Below are 26,153 nucleotides of genomic sequence, written 5' to 3'. Positions count from 1 at the left end.
TTATGGATTTGAACCGACCAAAAAGGCCGATCTGTAGATCGGTATACCTTGGATTCCGTGAAAGCCGTGATTGACTACTTAACATCTTAATCGCTTTACCATCGATCATGTGTTTTTGTGTGCCCAATTGGTTGATATGTAGGCTATTTGATGTGGTTCATTTGCGTCTGTATATATGGCTCTTGTACCTACTGGTACTGTGATGTCAAGTGCGCGGACCACTCGACGGGAACTTGTAATCAAGAATATGTATCGGAATGCTACTCGTATAAATAATGACGGTGATCTCCGACGGGCCAGCCGTAAGTATTTGTGCAGCAATATACCTAAGGGAACGTCCATAAATTACGTCACGCAAAAATGGCTCATTTTCAACCCCCCCCCCCCCCCCCTATGTCACACTTTTTGTATGAGACCTCTGAAATTTTTGTATGGGTCGTCACACTTTGCTGAACCCCCCCTCCCCCCTAAAAGCGTGACGTAATTTATGGACGCCCCCTAATTCTGGGCGTATACATTAATTTGTTCGTATTTCTCGCTTAAAATGTGTTTTACCAATGTCAACATGTAAAAAAAGAATGCAGAGTGTATTTTATGAAACCTTTTTCCCAGGCCGGATTGCAATACATAATGCCTTTTCCCCTGTGCTGAAACCGATTAACTTTAAAGTGGCTTTTGTAATAACAAAACAGTATTATGCATCATTTTATCAGGGCAATTTAAAAATCAAAATTTCCAGTTTTATTATGATGGCTTTATGAATGGCTAGAGAGCCTCTTTTAGTTAAACTTTAAATCCCAGTAACCGTTTACCTTAATTGTGTGGCGGACCTGGTGTAATGGTTAGAACACTTGACTATCACGCCGAGGACCTGGGATCGAATCCCACTCCCGACAAACTCACAAAATTGTGGGTTCTTCCTTCGGAAGGGAAGTAAAGCGTGGGTCCCGAGATGAACTAGCCTAGGGCTAAAAATCTCGTTAATACAGATAAAAAAAAAATGTTTGGCTGAGTATGGTTTAGAAAACATCTTGAGGAGCAGAAATAAAACTTGACAATTTTGCACCAATAAATGCACTTTCTAAACAAATTAGCAAGCCAACTGTTGCAATAAAACCGTTATAAATTTCGAGAAAAGCTAAAAGGTTGCTGATTTGTTACTTGGGAGTTGTTTCTGAAGGAGTCGTTAGAATAATTTGTGGAGGAGTTCCTGAAAAAATTGATCGAAAAGTTTTGAGGTTCTGGAAGAGTCATTGAAAGAATTCATGAAAAAGTTTTTCGAGGAGCACTTGGAGCAATTTCTTAGACTATTCTGCAAGAATCTTTGAAGAAATTGTTAGAATAATTCTTACATAAACCTCGGGAGTGATATCGATAACATTTTGGATATAAAAAAATCTTGGAAATGTTTCAACAGAGATATTCTTGAATGAAATATTTGAAGAAATTGTCGAAGGGTGCTACATTTCTTGATTTGGATTGAACCTAATCTAAAAATCTCGTAAAAAAGTGCAAAAACCGTTTAAAATCTTCCGTTTCAGATATCCCAATGATCGAGTCCCAAGAAAGAACTAGGTATCCATGTTCAACAAAAGAAGAATCAGCTACATGTGCATTAGATCATTTGTCATTCGGTCATATACTCGCAGATAATTGTGAACATCCAAATACTCATATGTTTCAGGCCAACGACGCTTAGAGGTCCCAAATGGTCCGCACTATTGGATCCACACTGCCCCGTAGTAGCATTCCTTCGCGACAGTACAGTGTCAGCCAGCCGGAGCACTCCAATACTAACCTTTCCGCACACCCTGATGAAGCGGACGCATCGTCGTCGTCGTCGCGCAATCGCGTATTATTTCTTTGTTGTAATTCATCGTCGACCGTTTAGTTCGCGTTTGACAGTGAGACAGTGTAGTTGCGCGCGCCAAGTTTCCGAGTTCAAAAATCTAAGCGGAGTGTCTACCAAGTACTATACCAAGCGCTATCGTGTGTTCGTGTTCGTTCTGTTCTGTGTTGTTTTGGTTGTTTTTCAATTAAGTCTCTACAGGTGAGTCGTTCGGTCGTTCTCTTTCGCGCCAATGCGCGACAATGAGGGCTCCAAGCCTCTCTCGGAACGGTGGATCTATATGGAAAGATGACTCAGAAGAGTCTCGTCGACGCGCCGGAGTAGGTGAAGGAACGAAGTGCGAAGTGCTGTTTTTTTTGTGGGGTTGGCTGTGTGATTTGCAGTTTCTTGCACTAAGAAAAGTGTCCACAGGCCGTTGCATCGGGAACGGGTTTTTCTGATTTTCCGCGCAGGCTGGGGGGCACTTTTTCGACGATTGTATTCACAATGACATCGGACCCGGTCGGAAGGCATTATGCGAAATGAGGAAAATTTTAATCTTTCCGACCATTTGTGTGCCAGGTGTGTTTTTGTTCCTGTCGAGCCGTGACATCAGCAGCGGAGTAGATCTACGTGATTTAAAAAGCGACTGTTAGTGGATGTGCGGGGGTGGAAAAGCAAGGCGATTGTGGAAATGAATTTTGTTATGCGGATTGGAGAATAACAAATGAATGGTTCTGGGTCAACATGTGAAAAGGGTGGAACTAATTTTTGAAAGCTCTTGCCACTTTTTGGGTTCTAGATGTGTTATTCAATAACATTTTCTTGTACACAAAAGCAACCAGACGAATAATCGAAACAGCAAGAAGTCTTCTATAGAGTAATCGAATGGAAAAATAAGCAAAAAGTATAAGTAGAAACGAAAGGTTGAAAATCCATTAAATCAAGCATCCATTTTTAACCTTTCGAGCTGTTGACCTCTTAGCCATTCGTCCTTCGACCTTTCGTCTCTATTCCATGTTTTGAATGAATTGGATACGCCTAGAGTACACAATAAAATTTAAACTGCGTAGCTCTTTCCACCCTTCTCACAAGTTACTCAAGAGTTGCATATTTATGCAAAACAGTGCGCGTGCAAATGACTGCCACCACCCGATGACGACGGCCACACGGTGCGGACGACATTTGAAGAGATTTGGGCGTGATGTCAGGCTACGAGCCCGCACATCCACTTCCGAGAACGAGGCGAGCCAATAAATAACAAAATATCGCGCAGTTTGTTCTTGAAACACCACCCATGCTCGCCTCACTAAGCCCGCGATCAGTGATAGTGTGCTGTTAGTGTTGTAAATACGTTAGCTAGTGAGCCCCATTCTATACGAGAAGTGCCATTGAGAAAAATATGTTTTGCTCGTGACTGGGCAATTCGAGGCAAGATTCAAGTGGTGGGAGCAATCAGCTCCGTCCAAGTGCAAAAACAGTTAAAGTGAACAACTGCTAGCTGTGGATCGTAGTCAAGCTGCAACACTGCACTTCAGGTTGGAATCTGTGCGGGGCGTAAGTACAATCCCGGCAGCAAAAAAGCGGTCAGACAGATCAATGAACATTAATTTGTTTTTTCGCTCTTCCTTTCGGTATCATTTCACACAAGTTGAGTCAAGTCATGGTGACGGAGGGAAGGGATGAGCTTGGTGACAAAAAGCAAGGAGTGAGCTTATGTAAACGTGACTGCGAAAATTGCGCAACAGTTCAAGAGCCTGTCGGAGGCAGTAATGTAATCTCTTATACAGGCCATGTGCAATTCAGAGACAACACTGGCATTGAAAAGACAGACACGCTCTGTTGGTTTGTGAAATCCAGAAGTCATTTATGATAGAGTTTCCATGTTTTGTTAATAATACTACATTTGCAGTAGTCTAACCGCTACTGAAAGACCAAGAATTATCAGGAAATTTCATTTCAACTGAAAATTTGAACTCTTGAGTCAAAGATTTTTGGTTATGAAAAATTGGAATTCCTCTGATATGGGGTTACATTTTTAGGTTTACCCCTTGACCAACATATTAATAAGACCGTCACTTCTTGATGTTTAAACCAGAGTTCAGAATATACCAAGTGGAAATTGAATCCGAATCTTTTTGAAATCTCTTAAAGATAAGATACATACATCAGAAATTCCTTAAGTAGTTCCATCAGAAAATTCTTCCAACATTTTATATGTGGAAATCTCGTATCCAAGAGTACATTTTTTGACTTATTTCGTAAACAGAAATGTTAGTAGATTCCATGGAGAAATATTTTTCTGCTTCTCTCATTTTTGCAAGGAATTGTGCAATCAACTTTTGAACCGACGTCCTTCCCGAGCAGAAGGGAATAGCAACAGCATAATAAAATGTGTTATTTTGGAAAAATAACTGAGTAGCGGAAAGAGTTATTTTCATGTTATTTACATAACATATCCTGTTATAAACTTGTCTGTCATAAGCGGCAAAATAACAAATATTATAACAAAAAAATGTTCCTGGAAGACCTGTTTAATAACATGTTTTGTTAGTTTCAATAACAACTTAATAACAGCGAATTTCGAAAATATTTCAATAACAAATTTTGATATGAATACGTTATTGATAACAATCCGAAAACAAAATTGGCTTTTTTCTGTTGCGGATAGGAGCTCCTCCATAGTCCCATATGCATTCAATGGGATACGCAACAATAGGATCCATTGTTAAATGTTAATTGGGACGCTATTGTTGTCGCAAGCGATTTTTTTTATCGAAAACAGAGAGAAACAACAGTTTTCGTTTATTTTCCAAACAACTTACGATGAAAAACTACCGTCGTTTTGAAACCCTTTATTAGGTGGTTCATTGTTTATAAGATTAACTAACATTATTACCTCATTGATTGACACATTTATGAATCTAAGTGGGCTCGATGCAGTGAAATCAATATAAATAAAATGTCTTAAAATAATCAATGGAGTTCTTGATGACTTATTTTTTTACATTTTTGTCGAAAATTTGTGTTTCGTCGTTGAGTTCCACCAGTTGATCCAAAATGTTTCATAAAATGGCTAACACTCTATTACACTCTCTATTTTCGTATTCATATCTAACTGAAACTGAAAAAAAAACAGGTATACTTTTCAAAGTGCTTATAAAACAAAAGGCTGATAAGTTGGCACTGTCACAGTTAAAACGTAATGTCAGTAAGAAGAGGAACTGATAACAAAATAATATTTTCTCTTACAGTTCCTCACGGAATGCTGTGAACATCGAAAATCTCGAATGGTGTAGTTTTGATTGCAAAGCTAGTTATGTTGTAATATTAATGATCAAATATTTGTACAGTCTCAATGACACAATAATAACTGAACTTGTGCTACAACAAAACATGTTATTGAAATATAATTTAAAGAAAATATGCCAAGAGCACGATCATAACAAAATAAGATTGCCAAACAGAACATGTTATGCAACGGTGATGACTTAATAAGTTAATAATAACAAACCGAGATATAAAAATAGGTTTTGGGATTCCGTTGTTATTATTTTGATATTTTCCTCTGCTCGGGTTGTTTTAAGTAGAGTGATTTTTGAATAGTTTGTGAAAATCTTATTATAAATCGAACTTTAGTATTTTCTTCTCATTGCACCCTGTTAATCAAGACGCGTATACCGTCAAGTCGCCAGTCACCGCGGGGCTCCATTCACCGTGTGCTTTCGAATATTTTTTCATTATTTCCATATTACGATTGAATGGTATGACAATTTCCCTTCAATTTCACTACTTACCCTAATGAATTGTTACCATGTCAAAACGTTCATTAGAAATTTTTAAAAGTACCATGTTGACACTAGAGTGCGTTTACATGAAGCGATTTTCTGCTCGTTCACTGCATTCACCCGATCAGAAATGCATAACAAAATTATAACCGATTAAGTTATTTATTTCAAAGATTTTTTCATAACAGAATGAGTTATAAAAATCGCTGATTGGGTGTTAAAATAACAAAAATTATAACTAAAATTGCTCCAGTCATAACATAATTATAACTGATCTTGATACAATTATAACAAGCTTATAACAAAATGAGATATAACAAATCAATCAAATTATTATATCACATATTGTTATAAACCAGATATAAATATATTGGGTAAAAATTAATTAGTGTAAAAATTAACTCATTTTTGGGTAATCAATTTTTAAAGTGATATTTTTTTTTAGTAAAAAGTTACTGGCATCAAAAAACTTCTCCACATAGTATACATAAAACCCAGGGTTTCGAACCTAGGACGGCTAGAACCTAGAACAGGAGCTCATCGTTTTTACCAGTGAGGCCATCGCAACACTTGAAGTGAGGGGTGATATAAGCTGAAATGGTTCTTCATATTGGTAGCTCCTCTATAAATAGACTCGCTGATCCAACATACCGGAGAGGGAAAGTATGACGTCACCATACCCAGTTATGACGTCACCATGCACGTTACTACAGCCCATTTAGTCTCTCAGCTTCGATGTCGTGTGCGCTCGTTGTGCACTAGAGCCAGCGTTCACTACTTCGGAGCTGGAGCCCACATCGCTGTACCTACGCAAATGGGCGTCACACGAAACTGTTCTTAATACAGTTGATAGCAATTATATCTTCGTGTTATTAACTGAGTTGAACAGATAGCTAATGACTTTCAAATAGTGAAAAGTGTGTTTATTTAAATGTTTGAAGCGTTTTTTTGGCATGTTTTATTTCATTATTATTAATTACAGTTGTTCAGTAGTATTATGGCGCTTAAGTGGTGAATGTTTTGGTAGCAATATCCACCGCAGATTCTTGCAGGAATATTCCCTATGAGGAATTTATGAATGAATTTTTAAAATGATAGAAAAAAGGATTTCCATAATGAGTCATTGGTGTAATTGTCGATAAAATTAGTAAAGTAACCTTTTGATAAATACTTCAAGTAATATGTTTTCGAACACAGAGCGCTCAGGGAATCCAAAGGGATATCAAAACACTTCGTTTCGCGGTTGAACTGAATATTTTATTAACTCTAACAAAACAACTACACTTCATTTGCTAGTACATAACCATTTCGGTCGGCAGATATGCATACACCGATTATCTATGCGGAAAAAAGCTGTAGTTAATTGTAGTGATATTCACAACAGAGACTGAGTGTCCACATACTAAGAAATTTCGAAGAAATTGGAGTTGGAATGAAAAGTTTAACATTAAAACTAGAACTTAATTAATTACTGAGATCCTTCAGAATTTCTGATGGATTTTCCCTGATAAAGAATCCTTTAAGGAATTTGTGATGCATAGGCTGAAGTAATTTGCTAAGAATGTCAAAGAATCTCCCTTTTGGATTCTCTGAAGAAATTCTCAAGGGAGGAAATGTATGCTGGATTTCAAACTTAAGTTAAACCTTGCGGGGAATTCCTATCACGAATGATCTGTATACTGTACAATTGAAATCATATTAGTAGTTTAAGTTAAGAGTTCCAACAGATCAAAGGCGACGTGATCTGGTCGGTGAAATATAATTGGAGAATTGAAATGTGTTTTCGTGTTCTATGATCAGAGATGAAGGTTCGAAGGAGTGGTTCCTTGAGTTTCCTTGAGATCCCAACATGTATATGAAATAATCTTTCAACAAATCCTTGGAGCAAAGTTCTTTGAAGAATTCAAAGAGGAGGTCATGGAGGAATTGGTGAAGAATTCCTTAGAGGATTACCCGAAAGAATACGTGGAGGAATGTCTTATGGATTTCTTGCAGAAATTCCTGGAGGAATCCTTTGAAAATTATTGGAAAAAATCTCTAGAGGAATTCCTTGGAGGAATTACCGTAGAAATCTTTAGAGTAATTTTTTGTAGGAATCATCGGAACCCGGGCAGAGTTCAAGTACTGACGATCAAAATGTGATATTGGTTTGTTTGAGATAAGAGGTAAAAGTACAGAAAATAATATCAAAAAAATGTTCTTGAACCAGCTAACCAATAGCAAAATATGATATTTGAAGATCAATCAAATAGCTCACTGCTATTGGTTAGGTCTTACCAAGAGCTAAATGTGATATGATGATGATGTTCCAGGATTAAAATTGAGATATTATTTTCAGTACTTTTACCTCTTATCTCGAACAAACAAATATCACTTTTTGTTCTTTATATCAAAATATGCTATTATTGAGCATTTTTCCTCTGCTCGGGAAGCCTTTCTTAAGAAATCCTTGGAGAAGTTGCTGAAGAATTCTACAACCACAATTTCTAGAGGAACTCTAGGGGAAATCTCTTTAAGAATTTTTGGAGAAATATTTGAATATTTGACTGGAGGATCGTCAGTAAGAATTCACGTAGGAATCGTTGAGAAAACTCTCGGAGAGATCTCTGGAAGAACTTCTAGAAAAACTACAAGAGAAATACTTTTATTATCTCTATAAATATTCCCAGAAATCCATAACAAACATTCAACCTGTAAGACATGTACAAAATCCTCTGAACAAATGTCTCGACAACTTTGCTGATGAGTGATGATCCGAACTTCCCAGGACTGCAGAATAATGAGATTTAACATATCAAATAGCTCGTAGTAGTGAAATTGTGCATAAAATTTTACACCATTCGAGAATTTCAAGAATCATGAACAACTTTGCTGAACATACGAACTGTGCAGGTGATCTGAAGCATGATAAGAACCATTTAAAATTACCCAATATCATCACGTAATGGTGGTGTTGCTTTTCTCATTTTCCACCTTCCAAAGTTACAAGCTTTCTGTACAAATTTGATGAAGACATGAGCTTTTTCGGTAGTTCATATAATAAAGGATATCAACAATTGTGTATTTTCTAAACACAATGGCGCCATACAGCGGTTAATTTACGCACTAAACTCTACCAAAAAAATTGATTAGTTACACATTGCATTTTAAAAGTTATTACTGAGTTTGTTATAAGGTTGATGTAATGATGATCAAATCACATATTCATTTATTGTAACTGACTTTGTTAGAACCTTGAAATAATACAAATTAGTTTTCGTACCGGTTTCAACAAATATATCTAAATATAACAAACCTTGATATAGATATCAACCGTTGATATAATTATGTTATGTTTTTGTTATGCCTTTCTGATCGGGCATAGTCAAATAACTAAAACTACGCTAAGGTGATTTAAGCGATAAACTAAATGAAGTAACGTTTTTATTCCACCAAGAAGCAATTAAATTCACATATCAGGTATGTATTTTGCATTACCGAAGCAAGTGTAACAAGAAAGTACGACTACTCGTACTTATTATTTGAAGCAAAAGGGCACGGTAAATGGATATTCTAAAAATCAATGGTCTCCATTCGCCGTGCCCTATATTGTCCCATTTTCCTAGAAAATTTCTAGTTAAATATTGGAAGTTATTACTTTAAATGAATATAAACGAAGAAAATTCACTTGGCTGGGTTATTTTGATCATTTTTAAACAAAATAGAATAAAATTTCTGATATACGTTGAATGGGTCCCTACATACCACGGTGAATGGTGACCTACCACAGAATCAGGTGACCTTACTACCCTCTACTAATTGTACTATATCACCAAATTTTGTGATTTTTTTTCTACTTTTGTGGATAATACTTTGATTTTAACCTAAATGAAGGCAAATAACAGTGGCACCAACAATTTTTATAAAATTGGTGTCAAATAACAGCCCTTATTCGCTCTAAATCCTCTTAGATTCTCGGTGAATGGCGACTTGACGTTATACAATTGCCACGGTATTGTAAATCGATAACAAAATCATACATATTTTAGTTTCGTATCGCGAATGACACGAAAATTAAACAATTCCTAAAATTGATTTAAGAAATTTCCGTTACGAAATAAGCTATTCTGGCAGCCATAAAGCAAATTCAAACCAGACACTAGAACTGGGAGGATGTATTTTACACTTTTTAGTTGTTTTTATTTACTTTATGCAATTCAGTATCATAATTATTATTTTTTATAACTAATTTTGGTATTATAATGGCGAAGTTTTCTGCACTAGCTCACTATACAACTGAAATGAGTTGCATAATGAAAATTAATTGTTCATTATGGAACTCATTTGAGTTGCATTATGAACATTATGCAACTAAACAAGTTGTATAATGAAAAAAAAAATGCATAATATTTTGTGTGTAGCTCGTTGCAAAACGAAATTTTTTTCAGCACTCTTCGAATTTATCCAACTCGTATGATGAACTGTTTGAAACTCGTTACATAAAAAAATATTTCATTGTATTGATTTAAAAAAAATATGCTTTATGCAATTCTGTATCATAATTTCATGAGTGTTATGTCAGTATCATAATGACGAACTTTTCCATACTTTATCCCTCTACAATTGTAAAGGGATAAATTCTGCCTATCAGTCGGTCGTTTCCACAATTAGCTTTTCCATACTGGTTCGTCATACAACTGAAATAAGTTGCATAATGAAAAATAGTTGCTTAATATCCATTATGCATCTCATTTAAGTTGCGTTATGAACATTATGCAACTCAAATGAGTTATATAATGAAAAAAACATTGCATAACATTGTATATGGAACTCATTGCAAATCTCGAATGACTATTATTGCACTTCGATTCTGCATCTATTAGATTTACGGGAATGAAGCGACGGAAAAGTTAAAGATTTCAAGGGCGTATCAGGGGCACTCCAGGGAGTTGCAGTGGGTTTTATGGACGTCCCAAGAGGCTTACAGAAGGCTTCAGGGGTGCTCCAGGGAGTTTCAGTGGCTTTTCTCAGGAAAGGATATATTATAAGTATAATACCAGGTATGATAGTGGACATATTTTGGCCCAGACAAGTATTTTAGCCCACCTTGGGCCCACATCTGCAGTGGCATACGTGGGACCGCGCATAACTTGCGAACGGATGGTCCGATTCGGGTCGTTTGAGTTTTGTTCTGTTAGTTTTCACCCAATGAAGGTTTATGAGCAAAAAACATGGAAAATTGAGAGTTTTTGAAAATCGGGTTTTCGTGCATTTTGAACGGGGACTTGGACTTGACTAGGGACTTGAAACGTCAAAAAACGCAGTAGGCGAGACAAAGTTTGCCGGGTACAGCTAGTTAATCATAAAATCTCTACAAAATATAAGCAAATCTTTATTATAACTTCCAATAAAAATTTCCCAAGATTTTGTAGAGATAATATGATAAAGAAAACAAAACTCCCAAGGTGATCCAAAATACCTGCCCTGGGCCAAAATACGTCCATTACCCTATTATTGGAGCCTCAGTAGTGGGATTTCAGGGCATTTTAGGAGGTTTCAGCCACAGAGAAATAACAGAGTTTAAGGAGTTTGATAGAGTTCAGGAGTTCACCTGTAGCTTTGGCGAGATTTCAGGGAGTTTCAAGGGCGTTCCAGGGAGGTTCGATGGACTTCAAGGGTGTTTCAGCGTTTTCAGAAGTGTTCTAGGGGATTTCAAGAGATGATTCTGGGGTTTCCCGGGGAGAGGGGCGTTCTACGGGTATTATAGTGGATTTCAGGGGGTTACAAGACCTAGTGAAACCCACGCTGAAACGCCTGAAACACCTCTAAAAACCTTAGAAAAATCTTCTTAAACCCTCTGAAACATCTCGAAACGCCTTGAAGATCCTCTGAAACATCTCTGGAACCATCTTGGATACATCTTTATACCCCCGGAAACCACATGCAAACCCTCTTAAAACTCCCTGATACCACCTAAATCCTTTAAAAACACCCTGAAACTTCTTTGAGAGCCCCCTGAATCCCCCTGAAGATCACGGAACTTAAGTAACATTTTGACGACTAATTAGTATTGTAGAGGCTTTGAGAATCGTAATAAAACCATTTTTTTTTTGGTTTTGTGATGGAACTAAGAACCTTACTGGCTCTACCCCATTTGGCATAATGCCATTTGGCATAACGCCGTTTGGCATAATGCCATTTGGCATAAAAGCCATTTGGCATAATGGCCTTTTGGCATAATGGCCATTTGGCATAACAAATATTATGCACATTCTTACCAAGAAGGCTGTTCTTTGTGTTATGCCAAACGGCATTATGCCAAATAGCCATTATGCCAAATAGCCATTATGCCAAACGGCGTTATGCCAAATGGCATTATGCCAAATGGCATTATGCCAAATGGGGTAGAGCCAACCTTACTTACCAATACCGGTCAGACTCTGCTGTACATAGGAGTCTTCTCCATTCTACTCGATCCATGGCTGTGTGTCTCCAGTTTCGCACTCTGCGAAGGGTCCACAAGTCGTCCTCCACTTGATCGACCCCACCTAGCTCACTGCGCATCACGTCTTCTTGTACCGGTCGGATGACTCTCGAGAACCATTTTAGTCGGGTTACTATCCAACATCCTGATGACGTACCCGCCCACCGTAGCCACCCGATTTTCACGGTGTAGACGATGGTTGGTTCTCTTTGCAGCTGATGCAGTTCGTGGTTCGTTCGCTTTCTCCAATAACCGTCTTCCATCTGAACTCCGCCGTAGATGGTACCCAGCACCTTCCTTTCGAAAACTCCAAAGGCGCGTTGGTCTCCAATTGGCTTTCCAAACATTAAAAAAAAATTAGTGGATTGCTTCATTAATTCAGAAATTCTGTCTGGAATTTATTTGGCAATTTCAAAGATTCACTCAAAAACTCTTCGACAAATTGTTAATACGACAGTTCCAAGGATTATTCGGAAAAAATAAAAAGTATGCTTTTCAAATTCCTCCAAAAATTTCTTCTAAAATTACTTTAGAAGGTTCCTTTGAAAATTAATCTACAGATTTCTATGAATATTTCTCGAAGAATTTCATTGGAAACCCTTCAAAGATTTCATCTGAAATTTGTACAGAGATTTATTACAGAAGTCCTTCCAAAACTCATTCGAAAGTTTTTCGAGGGATTCTTCTACAAAGTCTTCATTCTCTTGGGAAATCTTGCACGCATTGCTTCAATATTTTATTCTAGTTTTTTTTTTTTATATTCAATCAGGAATATTTTGAGAAATTCACACAATGATTAATTTGGTAATTTCTTTTGATGTTAATTCTAAAATTTCATCAGGGATTCCTTTAACAAACCTCCACGGAGACAAATTTCGTTCGTTTGAAACAAAAAGATTCATGTTTATTCGGTAAACTGATGAAATATTTAAAACTAAAATATTAATTTTTAAATCTAACTCAATTACATATTCATTTCTACAAAACCCATTGAAGCCCCCCGTTCCGCCGTCGAGAACATAAACAAAACTTTCAAGTTCCAGCTGCAGCACCAAACAAGATTTCCTCTTGCAAAAAAAGTCAAGTTTCACCAAAAGTTTCCACGAAATCCCATTGATTTCGGGAGCGTTTGTTATCTACATGATGTTGGCATTGAAAGTGCTACGCGGGAAGTGAGTTTTCCTAGAGAAGGAAATGACTTTGTAAATTTAATTGGAAAACAAATATTTCCGTAGGGCCGACCTGCCACAAAAAAAAAACAAAAATTTTTACATTTGTTTCTAACATAACCTGTCAGAAGATGCATGTTTGTTTCAAAAATGGATTGAATTTGCTTCAAATGTGACGTTCGATTTGCTCCAAACAGTTTTATTTTTGTTGCCAGAACAAATTGAAAATTTGTTTGAGTTTACCTGAAATATTTCTGATTTTACCATGATTTTTTCTGCGTGTTTCATAGATTCCTTCAGAAATTCATCCACCGGTTTTATAGAAAATCTACTATTTTTTTCTGAAAATTTCTCCAGCGAAAATTTTTTAGGCATAACTTCATAAATTTATCGGAGAATTCTCTTTGAACATTTCGAATGGAATGCTTCAGAAATTCGGCATGAAATTTATGTGAAATTCCTCCAGGGATCCCTTTAGCAATAAATCCAGAGATTTAGGATGTCTACAACAATTCTTTCAGAGATTGTTTGTAAACGTCATCCAGAGATGCCAGATGATTTTCTGTATCACTTGTTCAAAAATCTGTATCCCATACAAAATTTGGGTGCAAAATCTGTATCCCATACAAAAGAAAATCTGAATTTCATATAAAACGGGATCTATACAGGTGCTCAAAAATCTGCATAATACAGATAAATCTGTATATATGGCATCCATCACGATGTTCTTCACAAAATCTTATAGCAATTTCTTTAGAAAATCCTCCAATAATTCCTTTCCGGAAATCCCCTTCTTCATGAATAATTTAAGTAAATCTAGAATAAATTGATCTGAACATTCCACAGCGTTTGAAAAAAACTCTTGTCTTTATAAAATAATTCCTACAGAAATTGCGCCAGTTTTTTTTTTCCAAGGAATGTTCGTGAAAGCCGTCCAACAATTTTCTCAAATATTACTCCATGGAATCATTTAGGACATTTCTTAAAGCATTGCTTTAGAAATTCTTCTTGAGATTTTTACTAAAAACTGTTTAGGATTTCTCCTAGATTATAAAATCTTTCAAGAATTTCTTATTATTGAAATTCAAGGATTTCTTAACAAACTTCTCAAGGGTTTCATTCAGAAAATTTTCCACGGATTCCTTAAGCGAATTCCTTAAGAAATCAATAAAGGCATTCCGACAAAAACTCCTCCAAAATTCAGAAATACAGTGGTCCTTCCGAAATTCTTCCAGAAATTCTTTAAGAAATTTCATCTAAAAAATTTCTCGCTGAAAATTTACTCAAAAGATTCTCTTCTCTCCAGGGAATTCTTCAGACTTTTTTTTTCAAAGAATGATTCAGATTTTATTAAATTGTTAAAAAATTTCTTTCGGGGATTCATAAATTCGTTCAAGTATTTTTTCACGAACTCCTGTACAGATTTCTGCAGATACCCATGCATATATTCCTTCAGGATTCCCACCGGGTAGAGCTTGTTGTATTGTCTCAGAAATTTCTCCAGGATTTATTCCAAAGACACCCCTTGAAAATATTTACGGATTCGTCCAGGATATCTTCTGAACACCCTCTGACTTTTTTCAAGAAATTTCCTAGATACAGGGTGTTAGGTTCCTGAGTGCATTCTTTTTAAAGTTTGATAGAGGACCATAAATGGTGAAAAAAATTATTCTATGCTTATGGTCAAATCTCAACCGTTACGTAGTTATTGAACTCCCCATGTTTTTGACTCTTATTGTCTTAACTGGCTATAACTTTAAAATTGTCAAACTTATCGCAGTTTTTTTGCCCTTATTCGAAAGATTATTGAATTTTCTATCAAATGACATCTTTGCACCGATTGGTTTAGTTGAATAACTAAGTTTTCTAGAGCAAATAGCTCAAAAGTAGTGTGTTTTAGTTTGTTTTTGTCAATTATCTTTGAAAAATGCGTCATAATTTAAAATTCTTTTTTTGGCAAAGTTGTGGCCCCTGTTCCACTCTACAACTCGTTTTTTGACATCAAACTTCTATCTCTTATCGTTTTCTTGCAATTTCGATTTAAACTTCGCATTTCAGATCATAAACTTGCAATCGTCATGGTAAGCACTTTTTTGCGCACTGTGCCTCACGTTTAAATCAAAATTTCAAGAAAACGCTAAGAGTTAGAAGTTTGGTGTCGAATAACGAATTGTAGAGTGGAATAGGGGTCACAACTTTGCCAAAGAAAAAATTTTAAATTATTACGCATTTTTCAAAGATAATTGACATAAACAATTTAAAATACACTATTTTTAGCTATTTTGCTCTAGAAAACTTAGTTATTTAAATAAACCAATCGATTCAAAGATGCCATTTGATTGAAAATTCAATTATTTTTTTATCTAAAAAGGGCAAAAAACTGCGATAAGTTTGACCATTTTAAAGTTATAGCCAGTTAAGGCAATAAAAGTAAAAACCCAGATTAATCCACCTAGTGGTGATAGCGCCTTTCTCGTCGAATACGTACTCTAAGATATTTCCGTTGCCATAAACCGAAGTGCTCCTGAATCCTGAAAATACTCTAGAACGGAACAAATATCATTTTCTTCTTTTGTCACAGTGCTCGTTCGTCAATGAGGGGGTGGAGTTGATAAATAATAAATGTATTTGATGAAAAAAAATACTCTAACAATTAAGCAAAACCGCTTAACTCATCGGGTTTATTAAGAAATTTTCTGGAGGATTCTTCACCTTAAAATTTAAAAAAATATTGGTTTATTCATTTGTGCCCTTCCTCAAAATGTTGAATTCCAATCCAAAATTTCGAAGGGGGACCCCTCTTGACTTAAGAGAAAATCAAAATTTGTGTCAGCCTTGTTCAGAAAAACAAGAGCCTTATCAAAGCCATAATCGAATTTGGAAACTTATTGATGGCTCTTATTCCTATATTATGTATTATGTTAAACGTATAAGCAGAGCTGAAATAGTAGCTTACGCAACAAGGTGCAGAATGCGGATTTTACAGCACGAGTCGTACATTTATCCAACGAGGCTTGCCGAGTTGGAAAATTACGATGAGTGCTGTAAAAATCGAGTTCTGCACCGAGTTTCGTACAACGTTATTCGCAATTTCATAAATTACTACTTGAGGCAAGATTTGAGGATAATTTTAAACAAAACTTTTTCATCAAACTCCACACTGATGTTCAAGAAAGTTTAAGAAAGTGTGATCATAGCAGGTTATGCTGTGTAGTTGTCAGAAATTTTTAAACCTGCGTCCAGAAACGTCAGAACTGAAAACAGTGCTGTAATGGTTCATTACGCAACGCAAATCAGTGCTGTAATGAACCATTACCACACTGCTAATTTGGTGTGGGAAAGTAAGCCTTTTCCTTTCAGATTTGCGTGAGAGAAAAACACCCTATTACGATGAGAAATTGCAAAAAATATTAAACCTCTCAGTTGGCTGCTTGACCACCTTCACTAGCACTGGATGCCGAACATTGTCAAGACATTTCAGCAGTTTTTTTTTCTGCACAGTTTAGCCTTTACTTAATTATCATTGATTAGGGGCTGTCCATAAACCACGTGGTCATTTTTTTGGGACTTTTCAACCCCCCGTGGTCATTCGTCCATACAAATTTTTTTAATAGTCCATACAAAATGATCATCAGCCGAACCCCCCCCCCCCCCCCCCCCCTCATGACCACGTGGTTTATGGACAGCCCCTTATACTGCCGTTCTACGCATAATTATCCCATGCTATATGGGTCATTCCGCGCCAAGTGACCGACCGCTTGCAATCGACTATCACGGATTTGAACCAAATTTGGCTGAAACATTTGTTTAGATGGAAAAAGAAAAAATCCAAATTTTGATGCCGATCGGATCACCCCTCGACCCGTGGCAGCACCCCTCGTTTTGGCCGATATGAAAATTATCCTCTCTTTCTTTTATTTTTATCATTGAAACGATTGCACATACACATTTTCGACCTTCGGCTTTTTTAAAGGAAATCGTTCAGGGAATCCTGAAAAAATATTATTTTTTAATACAGTGTTGCCAGATATCATATTTTTCAATTTTAAAACTAAAAATCGATTTTTCTCAAAATACGTATATTTTGATTTTAAAAATTTTGATTCCATCGTGTTTATCAGACGTTTTTCGATCGAAAAAGCTTAACTCCCCAAGGTGATTTGCGTCGTTCCTGAGATATAGCGTTTTTAAGAGAAGATATTCTTTTTTTTTTCATAAAGGGCGAACACGATGAAATTGCCACACAGAAAATTTTGTATAACTTTTAATTGCGTTCGTCAAAATAGCTATTTTTTTAACAAAGAAAAGTATATTATGAGTAGCTAATACCATAAAATTTTCATTAAAATCGGTTGAGTATTGGCGCATATATTGTCGATATCATAAAATGAGATTTTAGAAAATTTGTGCATCCATTTCAAAAAATTACTTAGGCTATAACTTTTTTGTTACCTCATTAAAACGTTTGAAAATTTCACTCGATATTCTTAACATAGTATCAATTCAGTGGTAAAAATTTGATCGAAATCGGTTCAGTACTTTTTCTAGTAAATATCCAAAGCTCAAATCGCTTCAAGGTAAATTTTAGGTACTTTTTGACCATTTTTAGTTCCGTGTGCACTATTTTGACTGTAGAACTGGCAACACTGTCCCGATTTTTATAAAACTTTGACAGTGTAAAATTGTTGTGTTAAACTGTTTACAGTGAAAATTTCAGCCATTTTTGTTGAGTACTTTCAAAGTAAGAGCAGTTTGAATTTCACTATACCAAAAACCACATCTGCTTATTGTGACATAGTGCGACATATTTGGCTATAACTTTTTAACGGTATGATCAAATTGGATGAAATTTTAACAAACTACTTCTTCATACATACTTTACGTACATAAAAATTTGCATTGAAATCGGTTCAGTATTTTTGGCGCCAGCGTTGAAACGGGAAAAAAGGGATATTTTCCAAAATGTTTGTTTGTACAAGATTCGCAAGAGGCAATTTCCTTGTTTCAACGATATCTCCGCCAATACTCAACCGATTTTAATGAAAATTTTATGGTATTACCTACACATAATATACTATTCATGGTAAAAAAAAAGCTATTTTGGCGAACGCAATCAAAAGTTATACAATATTTTCTGTGTGGCAATTTTATCGAGTTCGCCCTTTATAAAGTATCAAATAAAATCAGGTGCAGTTTATAAATTTCGTAAAAAAAACATTGTTCGATGCCATATAAAGACGTTTTGTGCTGATTTAAACAATATCGAGTATAAAAAGGATTTAAAAAATTGTGACAGTGTTGCCAGTTTACCTTTTTTATTATACCATGAAACCTAACCTTCAAGTGTTTGACGATGTACAGGTTATTCTGAAAAATCGCACCATGTGTGAGCAAGATAAAAACAATACACATCTTCTCTGACGACCTTGTTGTTGACATTTTCTTCACAGACAAACATACGTAACACCTAGAATAATTTTCGTGAAAATCCATCGCCTAGTTCACACTACCATCACCTGGTGGAAATGTTTCACGACAACCTGCATTGTGCAATATCGTCAACAGAAGGCATTAGTGTGAAACGCCAAACGCTTAGAAAAACGATGCGCGCACCTCTGGTTGTGAAAGCTACAACTATAAAGTTAAAAAAAATCTTTAAAACCGTGGTCGATGGAAATTTCTCCAATTTTACGTATGTTTGTCTGTGTTTTCTTGTTTATGGTCCTATCTGACAAAATGACCCGATAATTGACAGTTATTGTTAGTTTGATAGTTAGCAATAAAAAAAAATGATTTATTGGAAAAGATGAGGATAAATTGTTAAAATATAAAATGTATCTATTGTGAAATTCATTTCAGTTGTCATTTTATTCATTTCAACGATATTGAAAATGGAAGTGTTGCCACACATGTCATTTTTATTGTAAACATCTAATTTACACGAAAGCTTTCGTAAACAGATAACACAAAATAAAAACAAAATATTTCTGTTTTTTATACATATCGAGCACATTTGGCAACACTGCATGAGTATGAGTATAGATGGCAACACAATCGCAGCAAACGATTGTCGCTTTAGTTTGTGTCTTTGCTTGTCAGCGACGACAGCAGCCACTTCGATCACTCACCAGCATTCTTCACCCTTCTTCACCGCTGCGACGAACGGCAACGAATATCCATGTCAAGCAACTTGCGCATGGCTTCCCACAAAGAGGAGTGAATATGAATGGAGTGAGGCGAATATACCGATCCTTAATATGATACTATACATTGTCGATATGGGAGTCACCTACAATTGATCGAACAATCGATTTGATTTATCGGAATTAACCTTCGCGTACAATCGATCTCTTTTCCATGCAAAAAAAAGCCCAAGAAAAGTAGTTATCACCCCTCTAGGGAGCAAACGCCACTAATCCATTTCACTCAGAAATATAAGTTCATTCTTCACCACGAAGAACAAACTATAACTCATACCATATTCTATCACATCAATAGACAACACAATACTCAACAACTCAACACTGTCCTTCACTTCTCTGCCCGGGACAATAAAGGACATGATCTATTATTCTGCGATCCCTTCATAGGGGTGATGCATTCACAGTAAGAGTGAACGCAATACTAAGCATCCCCGCACCTATTGTTTGCGTTTCCGCGAAATACTAGCATATTTGGCAACACTGCCGTAAAAATCAATCAAAAGATATTTTTACAGGGATTTTTACAAGGTGTTGAACCTTCGAATATAAAATAAAAATACTGAAGTCTGAACTACCAGTTGCGCGACGATGCGTAGTATCTAATATTATCTAGCTCCAAAGGATATCATACTTCATATATTATCATATTCCATATTTTCAGGTTCAGCTTCTGAAATTAGCTGTGGGTCAATGAATGTAGTTATATCGAAATGACATTTTCAGCACTGTTGCTTATAAATACAACCATCAAATGTTTTCCTGAATATATTTACGTCGATGTTGCCAAATGTACTAAACCTAAATAAAAAAAATACCTTCGGCTTGTTAATTAGATTTCTAACTACAGTTCTAGTAAAATTAAGTTTTCTACTATGAATGTGGAAAAGAGGGAAAGGAGTGGTTGAGAAAAACGTAAAATAACTTTTATTTAATTCAAATATACACGGACGCGGAGATGCGTGCGCATCGGTCGGTAGCACTCATAGAACTGATTTTTCTTCTCTTTTTGCCGGGGGGTGCACCAATCGTCCCACACGGCCACTCCTGACATCACTTCCGGCCCGGAAGTGACCACGGCTTCACGGAATCTCCAGATATCGATGTCTTGTTCGGTCCCTCGCCATCCGGATCCAACCTCCGGACCTCGTATCGATCATTCGGCCAAACACCGATGATTTCGTAGGGTCCAAAATACTTCTGCTTCACCTTTTGACCAACACCGAATTGCGTCTTCGGTATGGCCACGACATCGCCGAGTTGATACTTCCTCGATGGCTTTCTCCGGAGGTTGTAGTACTTCTTATTCTCTGCTTGGATTTGCTGAATACTCTGATGAGCGGTTTATCGTAGTTCTCTGCGTGCTTGTACGAAGTCTTCCTGAAATTCATGCTGCAGTACCTCATGCAGAACTTCATCCTCCTTGGTCCTCATCTTCACGCCGGTCAGAAGTTCGAACGGCGTAGTCTGGATCGCGCGCTGCCAGCTGTTGTTCAAACACTTCTGGACACTGGCAACATGACTGAACTATGCTTCGGGCTTTTCGATTGACAGCTTCGTCAGCATCGGGATAATGATACGATGGACGCGTTCCATCTGCCCATTGCCACGGGGAACTCCGGTGACAATTGTGTGTAGCTCAATGTCTTCGTCAGAGCAAAACTTGGTGAAGACCTTCGACGTAAAGGCTGCACCGCGATCGCAGATAATCCGGCGGGGATTCCCGAAAATGTCGAAGATAATCCGAAGCTTCTTCAACGTTTCCTCGGCTCCTGTAGATTTCATCGGGAACAGCCAGACAAACTTCGTGAATCCGTCGATCACCGTCAAGATGTAATTGTACACCTTCCGTGTCGATGGCATCGGTCCGATGTGGTCAACGTGCAGCGTGTCAAATGGTACATCTCCCTTCGGAATTGGCTTAAGCTCTCCTTCTAGTTTTCCACGCTTCTTCTCGCCGATGATACAAGGAACACATGTCGCGATACAGTTCTTGATCTTGTCCTCCAGCCCTGGGATGTAGTAGTCACCGTTGATTCGTTCTTTCGTCTTCTTTACTCCGAAATGGCCTTTCTCGTGAGCTGCTCGTATTATCGCCGACTCCATCGCTTGGGGCACGTAAACTCGTTGGTTCTCGCCGTCACCTTCGTATAGAACGCCGTTCCTGATACTGTACCCGTCGTAGTTGCCGTTTCCCTCTATTGCCGTCATAATTGCTTTGGCTTTCTCGTCGCTCCGCTGACCTTCAGAAATTTGCGCACTTACCGCAGCTGAGAGCACCAGAACGTTCGCTCTTGACAGTGCGTCGACGTGCGGCATCTTTTCTCTGGGACGATGTTCCACTTCGAAATCGAACTCGGCAAAATCCACAATCCAACGGGCCACACGAGCGTTCATCTTTTTCTTCGTCAGTGTGTCCTTGAACGCTCTGCAGTCGGTGACGACCTTGAACTTACAGCCCAGAAGGTAGCATCTGAACTTTTTTACTGATTCGACTACAGCCAAAGCTTCATGCTCGAACGAATGGTAATTCTGTTCGGCGCCACTGGTCAGTCGACTGAAATAATAACAAGGGTGGAACTTACCGTCGTCTTCCGCACGTTGCATCAAAATGCCTGCACGCTTTGGCATCCGTATGGACTTCGGTTTCGGCGCCTTGTTGGAATATCCTCAAAACAGGGTAGCTTGCGAGGATTTCCTTGATGCGATTGAAAGCAGCAATCGTTTCGTCGTCAAAATAGAATTTGGCATCTTTCTTTAACATACCTGATAGTGGGTGGGCAACGTTGGCGAATGAGGGTACAAACTTCCGGAAGTAGCTTGCTAGACCGCAGAATCGCTGAAGCTGCTTCACCGTCGTCGGCATTGGGAACTGCTTTACCTTCTCGATCTTGGCCGGCGCTGGTTCAACTTGGCCATCGTGCACCACGTAGCCAATGTACTCCACACGTCGTTGCAGGAACACACACTTTGCCCAATTGAACCTTAAACCCGCCTTCTCGGCCACACTCAACACTTTTCGCAACGTTTGCATCCCTTCTTCTTCATTCTCCGTCGGGATGATAATGTCGTCGATAAAAGCGATGATCGTTCCATCACTGATTAGGTCTTTCAGCGCAGTGTTTATGAAACGTCCGAAAGCATTTCCACTGGTACACAGACTGAATGGAGCACGTAGGAATTCGAACTGTCCGTCACTTGTCATAAACGATGTGTATTTTCGGCTTTCTTCGTCGACAGGTACGTGGAAGTAGCAATTCTCTAAGTCCAACGTAGTGAACACTCGCGCACCGGACAGCTTGTCAATCTGTTCTTCCACATTCGGCATGGGAAACTTGTCCCGAACCATCTTCTTGTTGATCTCACGGTAGTCAACGCACACCCGACGCGACCCATCTTTCTTTGGCACTACCACTACGGCACTCGCGTACTCGCTCTCGGATGGCTGGATGATACCGTTCGCCAACCACTCGTCGGTTTGCTTCTTGACTACGTCTTTCTCGAGAGGAGCCAAGCGTCGCGGATTCACGCACACAACGTCATTGTCACATAGTTTGATTTTCAGCGTATTCGATGCCGTCACAGACGTCTGCGGCTCATAGCTCTCGATCAGATCCATCACTTCATAACGGTACTGATATGGTACGACAATTTCGTTCTTCCCAACGTATTCTTCGATCCTGCGGATCCACTTTGCTTCACATTCCGGTTCAATCACCGGGATCTTCTTGATTTGAACGCCGTCCGGGGTGATGGAATAATCAACAACACGAAGAAAATCCATCCCGAGCAGCATCTTCATATCGATCGCTTGCTGCGGCACAACGTAAACAAGGATCTCGTACACTTCATTTTCGATCGAAATGTTTAGCACTGATTCCCCACACACAGCCTTCACATCGCCTCCGTAACCGCGCACTTTCATGTCCGATTCTTCCATCTGGGCGCCATTCTTCACCAACTCCAACCAGAAATCATTTCGGACAAGAGAAATCTCGCTTCCCGTGTCGATGGTCGCACTGACATCATGTTCGCCAATTTTCACCAACACAGGATTGGCACTCGTAGCACTTTTCATCGTGTTCACTTTCGAAGCACTCTTCTTACCGCCATCGTGCTGTTTTACTTTTTCGCCCGACTTTGGGCAGTCCCGCGACAAATGTCCGAACGAATTGCAGTTAAAGCACTTTGGCCCATCACTCTTCTGTGGGCAATCACCCACGACGTGAGCACTATCACCACAATTGAAGCAGTACTTCTTCGAACCAAATTTTTCCGACGACTTTTTGCACTCCTTTTCACGCTGGTCCTTTTTCTTCTGGCCTTCGTGGGGCTTCGGCTTTGCGCCACTCTTTTTCTGCACCTTCTCAAAATTCAGCAACTTCTCCTTCAGCTGACGGATGGTTTGCGCCTCGTACAATAGCGATCGGTGGAATTCATCGTCGGTTATGTCGTCGACGACGTACTCGCAAATGCTCGGCTCGTCGAGGTCGATGGAGAGAGCAATGCGTTGCATCACGTAAATGTAGTCACGGATAGCTTCGTTCGGCTTTCTCTTCCGCGCTGCTAGCTGACGGTGGACGTCACTCGCACGGATGAAAGGGGCAAACTCTTTGATGAGGGCACTCTTCAGTTTGGCAAACGATGTAAGATCTCGTTGCGCAAACATAAATCGACGGGATGTGCCAGTCATCTTCTTCCTGCACATGATGAGTTTCTGTTCGTCGTTCCACAAAGCTGTGCGGGACATCGCTTCGAACTGCGACATCCACAGTTTCACGTCCTGTCCATCTTCGGCGCCGAACGTGTCGATGCTGTCTTCCACGTCTCTGAACGAGTACGGCTGGCGTCGTTCAGTCGTAACACGATCACGGTCTTTCGGGGTGGACATGCGTCGGTCTCTCGTCAGCGCCGTGAGAAACTTGCTGAAGCTCTCACTAACACAACTGTGTCCGCCGTCGGAGCTGCCGTCATTGGCATCATCATTGTCGTCATCCTCGTCTTCGGTAGCATCGTCGTTGCCGCCGTCGTTGCGGTGAGGGCCACCATCTACACTGTTGCCGTCATTTTCGTGGTCGTCGCCTTCGTCGTTTCGGCCACCAATACCACCATCGTCATGTGGCCCGTCGTTGCCACCGTCGTTGTGTTGCACGCCGTCTCGTACCTCGCCGTCGGCACGAACACGACCGTCGTTTGCAACCAGCGTCATGAGCCTCTGTACGAATTTGCCCTGTCCTGCTCACTCCCACAGAAAATTTGAAAACACCGCGCACAGTAAAAGTCACATTTGACTTTTACTGTGCGAACTGTTTTCAAATTTTCTGTGGAAGTGAGCAGGACAGGGCAAATTCGTGCAGAGGCTCATATCGTGGTATGCTAATCGTTGGGCCATCTCTTTCTTACATCCTTCGCGAGACAGGCCACGCTTCTCGCACTCTCGCTCGAGTCCCGCTTTGGTGAAAACTTTGCAGAATTCGTCCACTTGTTCCGCCATCTTGGCTTGACTCCACGTTTTCACCGAATCGGACGAAAACCGCACTTTTTCGCGAATTTCGCGCGTCGACCGGACAATTTCTCATTTAACTCCTTCCCGGACGAGCCCCCATGTGGAAAAGCGGGAAAGGAGTGGTTGAGAAAAACGTAAAATAACTTTTTTGTAATTGCGTTGCAAATTTCCCTACTTTTCACTCGCGGTTGGAACAATATAATGGCCTACTTTTCTTCACTAAAACAAGTGTGCCGAAATGCACTACTTTTCGGCACTCTGAGGAGTGCTGAAAAGTAGCACTTTTCGGCACTTTTGTTAGCACACACTTTTTCCACCTATCGCGGCTTCCGTTGATACCGCTGTTGCTTCTACATCCATTAAGTAGCTCGAGTTCGAATCAGGATGGTTTAGAATCTGATTCGGACTGCAGATCAGGTGTAGAAACAGTACCTGGAACTACACTTTCACTGCTTTCACTCTTGCTTTTACTGCTGCATAACGACGACGGAAGCTTGAAAATTTGTGACACCCAGCCTACCATAGCCTACCTGATCGAACAAAACACGCTGACGCACATGCAGGCGCGCACGTGGTTCCTCCTGATACGTGTTTGTGTAGTAAGAAAAGATTATACTGAATGGTTTTTTTTTTGCAATTACAAAAAAACTTTGTATGCAACGCGTTGCAAAACTCGATTTTTTCAGCACTCGTCGTATTTATCCAACTCGGCAAGCCTCGTTGGATAAATGTACGACTCGTGCTGAAAAAATCATCATTTTGCAACTTGTTGCATAAATAACTATTATTTAATTCAAATATACACGGACGCGGAGATGCGTGCGCATCGGTCGGTAGCACTCATAGAACTGATTTTTCTTCTCTTTTTGCCGGGGGGTGCGCCAATCGTCCCACATGAATATTACATATTTGGCAGCACTTCCGTTCAGATAATGTTAAAATATATGAAATTTGTTTAGAATTGATGATCTCAATAGATACATTTTTTTAATTCAACAGGTTATGCTAGTCCATTACGATAGACTCATAATTGATGAACTGGCAACACTGTCACATTTTTTTAATCCTTATTATACTTGATATTGTTCAAATCAACACAAAACGTCTATATATGGCATCGAACAATGTTTTTTTTTTTTTGCGAAATTTATAAACTGCACCTGATTTTATATGATACTTTATATGCAAAAAATTAATAG

At 38.7% G+C, this 26,153-nt stretch overlaps 1 protein-coding gene across 4 annotated transcripts in view; it reads left to right on the top strand.

Moving 5' to 3' along the window:
• The first annotated feature begins 1,872 nt into the window (after positions 1-1,872).
• The window catches only part of LOC109415818 (filamin-B), a 198,509-nt gene continuing 174,228 nt past the window's right edge, over positions 1,873-26,153 (top strand). Inside the window, exon 1 of one of the 4 annotated variants that reach the window (XM_029869286.2) lies at positions 1,873-2,050. The gene's annotated coding sequence lies outside the window, so the exon portion shown is untranslated. Of the gene's footprint in view, positions 2,051-2,759; positions 3,386-26,153 lie in introns of those variants that run through there. The other 3 variants (XM_029869278.2, XM_062853062.1, XM_029869279.2) reach the window with 3 other exon arrangements.

Source organism: Aedes albopictus, chromosome 2, assembly GCF_035046485.1.
Source record: "Aedes albopictus strain Foshan chromosome 2, AalbF5, whole genome shotgun sequence".
NCBI classification, from domain to species: Eukaryota; Metazoa; Arthropoda; class Insecta; order Diptera; family Culicidae; genus Aedes; species Aedes albopictus.
The sequence above is the reverse complement of the archived record's forward strand: the minus strand, read 5'-3'. Positions and strand labels throughout refer to the sequence as shown.